This window comes from Lepidochelys olivacea (genome assembly GCF_965140295.1).
Source record: "Lepidochelys olivacea isolate rLepOli2 genome assembly, chromosome: 4".
Lineage (NCBI taxonomy): Eukaryota > Metazoa > Chordata > Testudines > Cheloniidae > Lepidochelys > Lepidochelys olivacea.
Window position 1 is genome coordinate 23,475,987 of NC_140414.1, and position 11,522 is coordinate 23,487,508.

Sequence of the window (11,522 nt, forward strand, 5' to 3'; positions counted from 1 at the left end):
GAGTCTATGCAGACAGACTTAATCTGTTGCTGTTGATAGCTTTAATAAGCAGCACTGTTGGATTAACAAGATTCTAGTCATTTTCACTGCTGCTATTCAGAATGCTATGCACAGCAGTGCAAACAAGAATCACATCAGTTTTACACTGCTGATTTGGAAAACTATGAACAGAGGCAGATAAGTTAGTCACAAGAGAGGACAACCCAAAAAACTGTTAATGGAGATCATTTTTTCTCACTTCCCTCAGGAGCTTTTGAGCAGAGGAAAGCAGCAATAAGATGTTCCTCTATGTAGGTACTCATATGGTGCCCAGCCCTGTAGAATCTGAGCTCTTCAAATATCAAACGTATCCTCCCTCAGAAGTAGGAGAGTAATATCCCATTTATTGCAGAAGAGGGAGTAGACACACATGACTAAGTGACTAGCCTGGGTTCACACATCATATCTAAAGGCAGAGCAAAAAATTGAACATTTTCCTCCTGAGTCCCTTAGCCATAAGCTCATCTTTCCAGCTAGAGGGAAGGAGGAGTATCATAAGTCATCAACCATTCAGTAGTTGAAACAGAAGATGGAGCATCTAATCAGGATCTAGGCCCATTTCCATGGAAGAATTCCCAGGACCTTCTATTCCCAGCTTTATCTATCCCTGGCTATCAAGAGGAGGTGAAATATTAAAGCTCTGCTGTGAAGCATCAAGTGTTGACGCTATTAGTAGTTTGATCTGATATGACAAACATGTTCCATGCACTAATAGGGTATTTAAGTATCTAACATCTGCCAAACAAAACAACTTAAGAGTACTGGAGTATTTGATTCTTGCATTCTAACAATCTATGTGCTCACACAACCTTAATAAGCAATGTATAAATACCCAGAAAAATTGTTCGTACGTACAAAGAGTATTTGTGAATGTGCTAGTATATTAAATTTAGCAGAAAAAAGGACTCAGTAGGTCAGTGCCCTGTGTACATTACCTATAAGCATCACAAAGGCCATCAGACTCATAGGGCACCTCTTCGTCTGGTTATTAATCTAGACAAAACTAAGTGCAGGGCCATTACCATAGGCCAGCTCTAATACCATCTTAAATCCAGGAGAGGGAAAGTCTCTAACATGAAGAGTTAGGCCATGTACTTATGTTGCTTGTGGAGGGTGTGGGGGGAACCACCCCTCTGAGCGATTGTCAGGGTTCCTTCCCCACTCTGAACTCTAGGGTACAGATGTGGGGACCTGCATGAAAGACCCCCAAGCTTATTCTTACCAGCTTAGGTTAAAACTTTCCCAAGGTACAAACTTTGCCTTGGCCTTGAACCCTATGCTACCACCACCAGGCGTTTTAAACAAAACAGGGAAAGAGACCACTTGGAGACGTCTTTCCCCAAAATATCCCCTTTCCTGGGGAAGGCTTGATGATAATCCTCACCAATTTGTACAGGTAAACACGGACCCAAACCCTTTGATTTTTCATTGTTCTTAAGATCCATCAGGTTATTAAAAGAAGAATTTTAATTAAAGAAAAGGTAAAAGAATCACCTCTGTAAAATCAGGATGGTAAATACTTTACAGGGTATTCCGATTCAAAATACGGAGGATGCCCCTCTGGGCAAAACCTTAAAGTTACAGAAAACAGGAATAAATCTCCCTCTTAATACAGGGAAAATTCACATAAAACAAAAGATAAACTAATCCGCCTTGCCTGGCTTACCTATACTGGTTGCAATATTGGAGACTTGGATTAGGGTGGGTTGGAGAAGATGGATTTCTGTCTGGCCTCTCTCAGTCCCAAGAGAGAACAAACACGTAACCAAAGAGCACAAAGGCCTTTCCCCCTCCAAGATTTGAAAGTATCTTGTTCCCTTATTGGTCCTTTGGGTCAGGTGCCAGCCAGGTTAGCTGAGCTTCTTAACCCTTTACAGGTAACAGGATGTTGCCTCTGGCCAGGAGGGATTTTACAGCACTGTATACAGAAAGGTGGTTACCCTTCCCTTTATATTTATGACAGCAATGTAAATTTCGCTGGCAAAGTGGTAGTGTGCACACTGCTATGTTGGCAGGAGAGCTTCTGCCATGTGTGGAGGTGGTTTTATTATGTCAACGGGAGAACTCTTTCCTGTTGGCATAGAGGGGCTACACGAGCGACCTTACAGCAGTATAGCTGTGCCGCTGTTAGCTTGCTAGTGTAGATGTGGCTTTGAAGTGATAAGGGAAGAAGCACCAAACCTCTAGCAGCTTTTCTCCTCCTCCTCTTGTGGCATTCCACTAATCTTTCATGTTTTACATTCTCTGTATGAAGCAATAGTTTCTGAAACCTAAAGTTCAGAATACCTACAGTACAATCAGTTTCAACTCCTTCAAAGAGTTAATAAGGACAAACCCTTCTAAATAATACTATGTTGTTGCACCATGAGTGGGGAGGAGGGATGATACTTAAGTTTGAAGAAGGCTCAGAATTCAAAACAAGTCTAATGGGTCCCTTTTAACCAGTTGACCCTGCATTTCAGTGTACTGCATTCCAGATACACCTACGCGTCTGCAGATCTATCTAGAGTTCCATCTTTCAGTGGGTTTAAAAAAAACATGGTATATCCATGTACTGAGTGTGTCATGAGATTTTAGAATAAAGTACTTAACATTTCTAAACCAATGTCTTCAAACATGAGAGCAAACAGTTCTTTCATCCTCCCACTGGGTAGCCTTGCAAAATATGAGGGAAACTGCAGCACAGGCAAGATTCATACAAATAATAGACAATGCCCATTCTGTCACAACATGTTCCTCCCAAGGTCTGTGAGAGTGAGGGGCTGTTCTTCAGGATAGGTTGTAGATGCTTGATGATGTGCTGAAGAGGTTTTAGTTGGGGGCTGTAGGTGACTGCTAGTGGCATTCTGTTACTTTCTTTGTTGGGCCTGTCCTGTAGAAGGTGACTTCTGGGTACCCTTCTGGCTCTGTTAATCTGTTTCTTCACCACCCAAATGCGCAAAAAAAAAAAAAAAAAAAGCCTTTGAACCCAGGAAGGAGCACTTGGGAATTCCTTTCTGTGAGGTACCCTCAAGCCCTTTCACCCCCCTCTTGGGAAGAGCTGAGAAAGAAAGAGCTGAGAAAGAAAACAAGAAAATTAGCTCTGGCCACCAGCTAATTAATCCTAACTGCATATAAAATGAGTCTAAGTGAGCTGTAGCTCATGAAAGCTTATGCTCAAATAAACTTGTTAGTCTCTAAGGTGCCACAAATACTCCTTTTCTTTTTGCGAATACAGACTAACACGGTTGCTACTCTGAAACCTGTAAATTAACTGTTGCCACTCAAGAAAGAGATCTTGGAGTCACTGTGGATAGTTCTCTGAAAACATCCACTTAATGTGCAGCGACAGTCAAAAAAGCGAACTGAATGTTAGGAACCATTAGGAAAGGAATAAACAGAAAATATAACGCCACTATATAAATCTATGGTACGTACACACCTTGAATACTGTGCACAGTTCTGGTCGCCCCATCTCAAAAAAGGTATTAGAACTGGAAAAAGTACAGAGAAGGGCAACAAAAATGCTTAGGGGTATGGAACAGCTTCCATACAAGGAGAGATTAAAAAGATAGGGACTGTTTTGACTAAGGGGAGGATGTGGTAGAGGTCTATAAAATCATGAATAGTGTGGAGAAAGTGAATAGGGAAGTGTTATTTACCCCTTCACATAACGTAACGAGGGGTCGTCCAATAAAATTAATAAGCAGCAGGTTTGAAACAAACCGAAGGAAGTACTTCACACAATGCACGGTCAACCCATGGAACTCCTTGCTGGGGATGTTGTGAAGGCCAAAAGTATAAGTAGGCTCAAAAAAGAATGAGATAAGATCATGGAGAGTAGGTCCATCACTGGCTATTAGCCAAGCTAGTCAGAGACTCAACTAAACTTCTGGCCACCAGAATCTGGAACTGGATGACAGGGGATGGATCACAAGGGAGGAGGGATAGCTCAGGGGTTTGAGCATTGGCCTGCTAAACCCAGGGTTGTGAGTTCAATCCTTGAGGGGGGCATTTAGGGATCTGGGGCAAAAATTGTGGATTGGTCCTGCTTTGAGCAGGGGGTTGGACTAGATGATCTTCTGAGGTCGCTTCCAATCCTGATATTCTATGTTAAAGGCCCTTGGCCTCACTGAGAACAAAGTTCACAACAAGTACAGTAGAACCTCAGTTCTGAACTGACTGGTCAACCACACACCTCATTTGGAACTGGAAGTATGCAATCAGGCAGCAAGGACAAAAAGAAAGAGCTACTGTACAGTACTGTTAAATGTAAACTACTAAAATAAAAGGAAAGTTTTTTAAAAAATTGACAAAGTAAGGAAACTTCTCTGGTGGTTGTTTCATTTAAATTAAGATGGTTAAAACCAGCAATTTTCTTCAGCTTAGTAAAGTTTCAAAGCTGTATTAAATCAATGTTCAGTTGTAAACTTTTGAAAGAACAACCCTAGTATTTTGTTCGGAGTTGCGAACATTTCAGAGCAACAAACAACCTTCGTTCCTGAGCCCAAGGTTCTACTGTATGAGATTTTTAAAAAATAGGATGAATTCTATTTAAATAATGCACAAAATTAAGCCCAAATTTTTTTCAGAAAGTTATAGAAACAGGTAATAAAAGAGGTCTAAGGGCCTGGCTGAACTATCAAATATACTCTGTGTACTCTTATAACAAAACTCCAAACATTTTATACTACCCAGGTAGGACTGTACTCTGGGGCGTGCCCCTCATAAATTCTGAGCAATGGGAATCCTGTTCAGTACCTCTCAGGATCTCTGCTAGAGCTTGGAAGGGTGGCTCTAACCCAGCTAGGTACCACCTACAGAAGCAAAACCAAACAATGCTACAACATGACTCCTAACTCTAAATATGGCAAAGTGAACAGATCTTGAACAAAAATGCCATATGCTATCTGTATGCAGTGGGGTAGCTGTACTGGTCCTATGATATTAGAGACAAAAAATATTATCTCACCCACCGTGTCTGTGAGTGTCTCTCTTTGCTATCTCTACAATATGGATGATATATTTTGATGTTGACTAGGAATTTCTGTTGAACCTCAGCATAAACCTGTGGTGACTAAACACCAGATTATAACCCTGACAGTTACTTTGTATCATTAACCTCATTCACAACTTTAATAGATGTTATTCTTTCAGAACAGTGGTGTATCAACAAAACCACTTGTTTTTTTAAAAAACAAACAGTGAGAAATACTGATACAAACAGTATGGTGCCATAATACTATCTCACTGGCCTTTTACACCTGGTAAAGGGGATGCACATTGTGCGCAGGTGCTTGACTAGGGCTTTAAAGATCAACTGCACTATATAAATAGTATTTGATGATCACAGCAATCCCAGGAGCAGCCAGACTTTATAAAAGGATTTTAGTCTCTATCGCAGTCCACCCAGGATGAATATCAGTGACACCCCCTTCAGAGAAAGCAATTGCTTATTATTTTTAAAGCCCTAATATCCCCACAAGTACTTTAATATACACCCCCCATCCTTTATTTTTATATATATATAAATAAATAAATAAAGCTGGCACAATGAGTCATATTTCTTTCTCCCTGCACGAGGCACCCTGTTGTCTCAAGGCAGGTTGTAGGGGATGACACACCGAGTCATTTGTTGGAACCCCCTTAGATACCACTGCACAGGTCAAGCAGAAGCTCAGTCCTTGGGAGGTGGGTTAGGCCTGAGCAGCAGCTCCCAGTTCTCTCCCCCCTGCACCGCCCGAGCAGGAGTCCCTGCTCTCATTACCTTTCCGGCCAGGCCAGCCCCGTCCCCAGGGCACAAGCCCCAGCCGCTGCGGGGCGGAGCGGGGGGTGTCTCACCGCTCAGGCGAAGCGGCGGCAGGAAGCCAAGCTCCGGCTGGGCAGGGAGGGGCTCGGCGGCTGGTCCCGGAGCACGAGGGGCCGGGGGCGGCCGGCCGGCCGGCCTCTGGCAGCGGCAGGCGGAGGAGGGGGGGAAGCCGCTGGGGCTGTTTTGCTGCCGAGGCTGGTATGTCAGGGGCCGGGATTGGATTTCGAAAGATCCGCCATTTTCACCTCGTCATCACCATCGCATCCCAGCTCGGCACCAAGCGCGGCCCCCGCCCCCGGGCCCGGCCCGGCCCGGCCCGCCCCCCCCCCGGGGAGCCCCGCCCCCCGCCGTTATGCCCCGCGCCGGGCCGGGGAGCGCGGAGGGTCCCGGCAGCAGGGGCCAGGACAGGGCGGGGGCGGGGGCAGCGCTCCTCCCACCCCATCCCCCTAGCCCCCCACCAGCCCTCCGCCCAGGGAGAAAGGGGCGGAGAGTTGCTCGTGAGTGACAGACACCAAATGGGGGAAGGGGAAGAGGTAGGAGTTTTAGAAATACAAGTTATTACCGGGATGCGACGCCTGTAACTAGCACAAGGGCAAGAACACAAGCCGCTGTACGGGCTGACCGTGAGACAGCTGCATGCCTTGCTGCGTGAGTTCCTGAACAACACGCCTCACCCTGAATCTCTCCTAGCACCTGTGAATCAGAGAACCAACCTGGCGGCACCTTGGCCAACACGCATAGCTCATGACAAAAATAAAAAGATGGCAGAAAAATAGCAGAGCTCAGGCAAAGATTTTGACACTTAGGGAAAGGGGAAATATTTTACTGCAGGTTACATTTGTTGGAGTTGTTTTCATTTTGAAAACTTCACAGCTGATTAAATTAAGATCCCTCCCCAAAAGTTAAAATTCTAGATGATTGTATGGAAGTACAAAGTAACAGAAAGTGACCCATTCTGACAGTAGACTACTGTACCATGGTATCCAACTATCTGTTTTGTTTTTTCCATTCAACACTTCTAAAACATCAGGGCCATTTTATAAAATGTATCAGGAAATATCAGTCTTGTGAAAAAACATGCCTACAAAATATTATTTTAATAGGCTTATGTTTTTAGTTAGAGCACAACAAGAAGTATGAATAAAAAAAATAAATTACTCTCAGGCCAAGAATTCTAGGACTGCCCCATTTCAGACAAGAAGTGACCAACATACAAGATCCTTCAAAGTCATAGAGTTTAAGCCCAGAGGGAACCATCAGATCACCTATTCTGACCTCCAATATATCATAGGCTGCCCACACACTAAACCGAACAACCCAAATTAGACTAAAATATTACAGCGTACAAGAAACTAAGGGTTGGTCTGCAGTACAGTTAGGTCAACATAAGGCAGTTTACATCAACCTAACTTTGTAAGTGTCTACACTAGAACGTTGCTACTGCAAATGTATGTCACCCATTACACCGAACTATTAACTTCACCTCCATGAGCAGCGTAGAGCTTAGATCAATGCAGTTAGGGCAACACGATGTCTGCACAGACATTACATTACTGACATTGCCTGTTGGCTCTCCACCTGGGTGGGGGCTCTAGGCCACAAAGTTATCATCAAGGATCTACAACCTATCCTGAAGGACAACCCATCACTCTCACAGATCTTGGGAGACAGGCCAGTCCTTGCTTACAGACAGCCCCCCATCCTGAAACAAATACTCACCACCAACCACACAACAGAACCACTAACCCAGGAACCTGTTCTTGCAACAAAGCCCATTGCCAACTGTGTCCACAGATCTATTCAGGGAACACCATCATCAGGCCTAATCACATCAGCCACACTACCAGAGGCTCGTTCACCTGCACATCTACCACTGTGATACATGCCATCATGTGCCAGCAATGCCCCTCTGCCATGTACATTGGTCAAACTGGACAGTCTCTACGTAAAAGAATAAATGGACACAAAAAAACTTCAAAAACAGACTCCAACGAGAGACTGCTGAATTTGGAATTAATTTGCAAACTGGATACAATTAACTTAGGCTTGAATAGAGAGTAGGAGTGGATGGGTCATTACACAAAGTAAAACTATTTCCCCATGTTTATTTCCCCCAGCCCACCCCCCACTGTTCCTCAGATGTTCTTGTCAACGGCTGGAAATGGCCCACCTTGATTATCACTACAAAAGGTCCCGTCCCCCCCCACCCCACCCCCTGCTCTCCTGCTGGTAATAGCTCATCTTAAGTGGTAACACCCATTGTTTCATGTTCTCTCTATATATAAATCTCCCCCCTGTATTTTCCACTGAATGCATCCAATGATGTGCACTGTAGCTCACGAAAGCTTATGCTCAAATAAATTTGTTTGTCTCTAAGGTGCCACAAGTACTCCTTTTCTTTTTGCAAATACAGACTAACACGGCTGCTACTCTGAAACCTAAAGTTATCAGTGGAAGCCTCCTGGTGAGGATGCACACCACTGACAGAGGGGGCATATAATGGACATGAACCATCACAGTAATTACTGCGATTGCTGTATTTTGACCTAACTTAGGTTGACTTTTTTTTGTAGTGTAGACAAGTCCTACACGTATGTAACACAGGCACAGGATAAGAGGGACTGAGGTGCACCAATGCTCAAGGCACCTACAATAGCAGGGAACTGATTAAGTGAGATATACCCAGATAATTTGGATCAAGTGACCTGTACCCATACTGCAGCAGAAGGTGAAAAACCTGCAAGGTCACTGGCAATCTGACTTGGGAAAATTCCTTCCCAACCCAACATATGGTAGACATGGAACATGAGAAGTGACACAAGTACTGTTGCATCTGATTCCAACTGGTTTATATTTTCTTCTTTTTGAGAAGTGGGGAGGAATGTGCCAGCAGCTGTAAAACTGGCACAGAACTCCTAGACAAAGTTACAACTCAAAGGAAAACTAAACAGCCAAATTATCAATGCCTCAGAAATTAAGGCAAATATAATGGTACTATGGAGCAGAATACTCAACCCCAAGGCAGGAATGCTCAGCAATACTTAGAAGCTATTCCCCCCCACCCCCGCAAAGGGTCCCCAAACCATGCAAAAGTGAGGCTACAAAGGTGAAGGAATATTATCAGGGCTTCAACACTGAGTGAGCAGAGAACCTCCTCTCCTCTTTGAATAGGAGGGTGTTGTCAGGTACACCAGTTTCAGGCAAGTCACTGCATTTACCTATTTAATTTCCAGTTATAAATTTGACCTAATTTCAGCCATTATCTAAAAAATGTCTATAGATTCATCTTCCCATAGTGTTGCCATTGTTTTTACTATTCTCAAATTAGAAAAACACTACCATAATAAAGAAGGAGCTGACAATTTGAGATGTGGCATACCATTTTGCACTTCAGAGATGCATATCTAAAATGAACTTTTGCAATGATTCATTATTTATTTCTACTCTACACTGCCCCATGTATAAACTTCCTTATTTATACATTGTGGTATGCAGGGGAAGTGAAAATCCCATGTACATTAATGGATTTGATTTTTTTTTTTTTTTTAAGGAGAGATTGATGTAATAAAGCCCCAAACTGTTAGTCCTGTTTTTCTCTCCTTTTGATCTTTGCTCAAAAAAACCCCATCTCACAGTAAATCTCAGTTCTTTTGAACTCTTAAATTCCTTAAAATTGTCTATGGTTAACAGAGCGACATAAAGAAAGCTACTAGTTATTCTACAAGTTACTATAAAATGCCAACATATTTGTCATAACAATTAAACAGTCACACATATCAAATGATTTTATTTTTCACTTTCAGCACCTGCGGTGTCTCTGGAAACTGTTTATTTACAGTAACAAACGGACAAGGAGTAACTAAACCCACACCACGGCACATGCCCCAGTCAGTGGTCACCGTGGCGGGCGCCAACCCGCTGCCGGGGCACAGCTCCGGCCCAGCAGCCTCCCCTGCCAGCGCAGGGGTCAGAGGCCGGCAGCCTCTCCGGGTCGTTGCGCCCCGATCCCAGCACGGAGGCCGCCCATCGAGCCCCCTGCTGCCCACGCAGGGCCGGGGGAAGAGCTGGGGGGGTGGGACGCCCCAGCCCCTGCCCGCCGGAGGTGCCGGGCCCGACGCGCTGAGTGCGCAGGCCGGCCAGGAGAGGCAACGCGGGGCTGCGCCGCGGCGCTGGCCGGGCCTGTGCCGCCCGCCCGGTGTGGCGGGCCGCTGACAGGGGGCGGCCCGCACAGCGCTGCCGTCCGGGGAGAGGCGCCCAGGCGGCGACAGCGGGGAGCGCCCAGCGGCGCGGCGGGGAGCGCCCCCCGCCCCGGCCTGTCCCTGTTGCCAAGGCGCGGGCGAGCCCCCCGCCCGGCGCCCCGCGGGGTGGGTGGCCTGGGCGGCGCTACGGAGGGCGACACGCTGGGCTCCCCCTGGCACCCCCTCCCCCTCCGGCTGGTGCGCCCTCCCTTCCTCCCCACCCCGCAGGGGCCCCCCCGCGCTCACACTCACCGGGCTCGCGCTCCCCCCTCCCCCGGGCTCGCGCCGCGGCTGCTCCCTCCTCCTCCCCCCCTGGGCTCGCGCTCCGCTCTCAGCAGCGGCAGCACCAGGGACAGGTTCCGTGTTTGTTCAAAATCACGCGCCCATCGCCATTCCACCGCCACATCCCATAATAATGCGCAGCGACACCCTGGCAACCGACTTCGCGTCACCAAGCAAGCGCGCGAGCGCAACTCCTCCTCCTCCTCCTCCCCTCCCCCTTGTATGCCCGGCGCTTCCTTCCTGCCTGCCGCGGCGCAAGGCGCTTCCGGATGCGTGACCGCATCGCGTCGGCTCGTGACCCCATCACGTGCCGCTGCACCCCAAGGCCGGGCGAGCGACCGCGCTGCGTGGGAGGGGAAGCCGGGGGCAGGCCAGGGCCGGGCTGGGAGACTTAGGGCGGAGTTTGGCTGCCAGGTGTGCATGGCGCCGCTACGTGTGCACTGGGTTGCTACCCGCGGGGAGAGCCCTGGCAGTGGCGGTGCCTTGTAGTGCCTTCACGCCGGTCACCTCCGCTCCTAGCACGCTCTGCTGTACTGCTGCCGTCGCTGATGCCACAGCTCGGCAGAGGAACTGTTTAAGTCAAAACATGGTTTAAAAAAAAGATGGTAGTTCCGCAGCCTGGTTCTGCATCTATAAAATGGGGTAACAGCCTTGTAAGCACTGGGTGAGCCTCTTTCGAGGAAGGGTGTTATGCAAGTGCGAGGTACTATGCCGTTTTTTCATGGGCCTCCACGCTCTTGCAAAGGAAATGTACTTATTTTGTTCAGCTTCTGTATCATAGGTACGCTCCACTTATTTGTAGGGTATGGGCAAACAAGGGAATTTCCCTCTCCACTCTAAACATTCAATAACTTATAAGGCAGTGAATGCATTTTTCTCACCTCCTCTGTCGTTTGCATTGTGATTTGCTAAATATGCTACAGCACAATTTACCTTGCTTCACAGCTTTGAGACTAATGGCTTTCCACCTCCACACCCTAGAAATTTCCACAGTAAAGCACAAGAGTGAGAAAATTGGAGTTAATTCAGAAGACTTGAACCAGGAGCAATACTTTCTCTTGCCCATTTGATCTGCATTTAACTGACAAAAGAGACCATGAAAACCATATATACATACACACAAAGGGGAAAATGTGAAATGGCTGCTGTAGAGCATTCTTCACTGTACATCATAC

At 46.5% G+C, this 11,522-nt stretch overlaps 1 protein-coding gene across 3 annotated transcripts in view; it reads right to left on the minus strand.

The window, feature by feature from the left end:
• LIN54 (lin-54 DREAM MuvB core complex component) overlaps positions 1 to 10,498 on the minus strand; it is a 61,323-nt gene extending 50,825 nt beyond the window's left edge. The window contains exon 1 of one of the 3 annotated variants that reach the window (XM_084625498.1): positions 10,318 to 10,498. The gene's annotated coding sequence lies outside the window, so the exon portion shown is untranslated. Of the gene's footprint in view, positions 1 to 5,785; positions 6,096 to 10,317 lie in introns of those variants that run through there. The other 2 variants (XM_084625500.1, XM_084625497.1) reach the window with 2 other exon arrangements.
• Between the last annotated feature and the right edge of the window lie 1,024 nt (positions 10,499 to 11,522).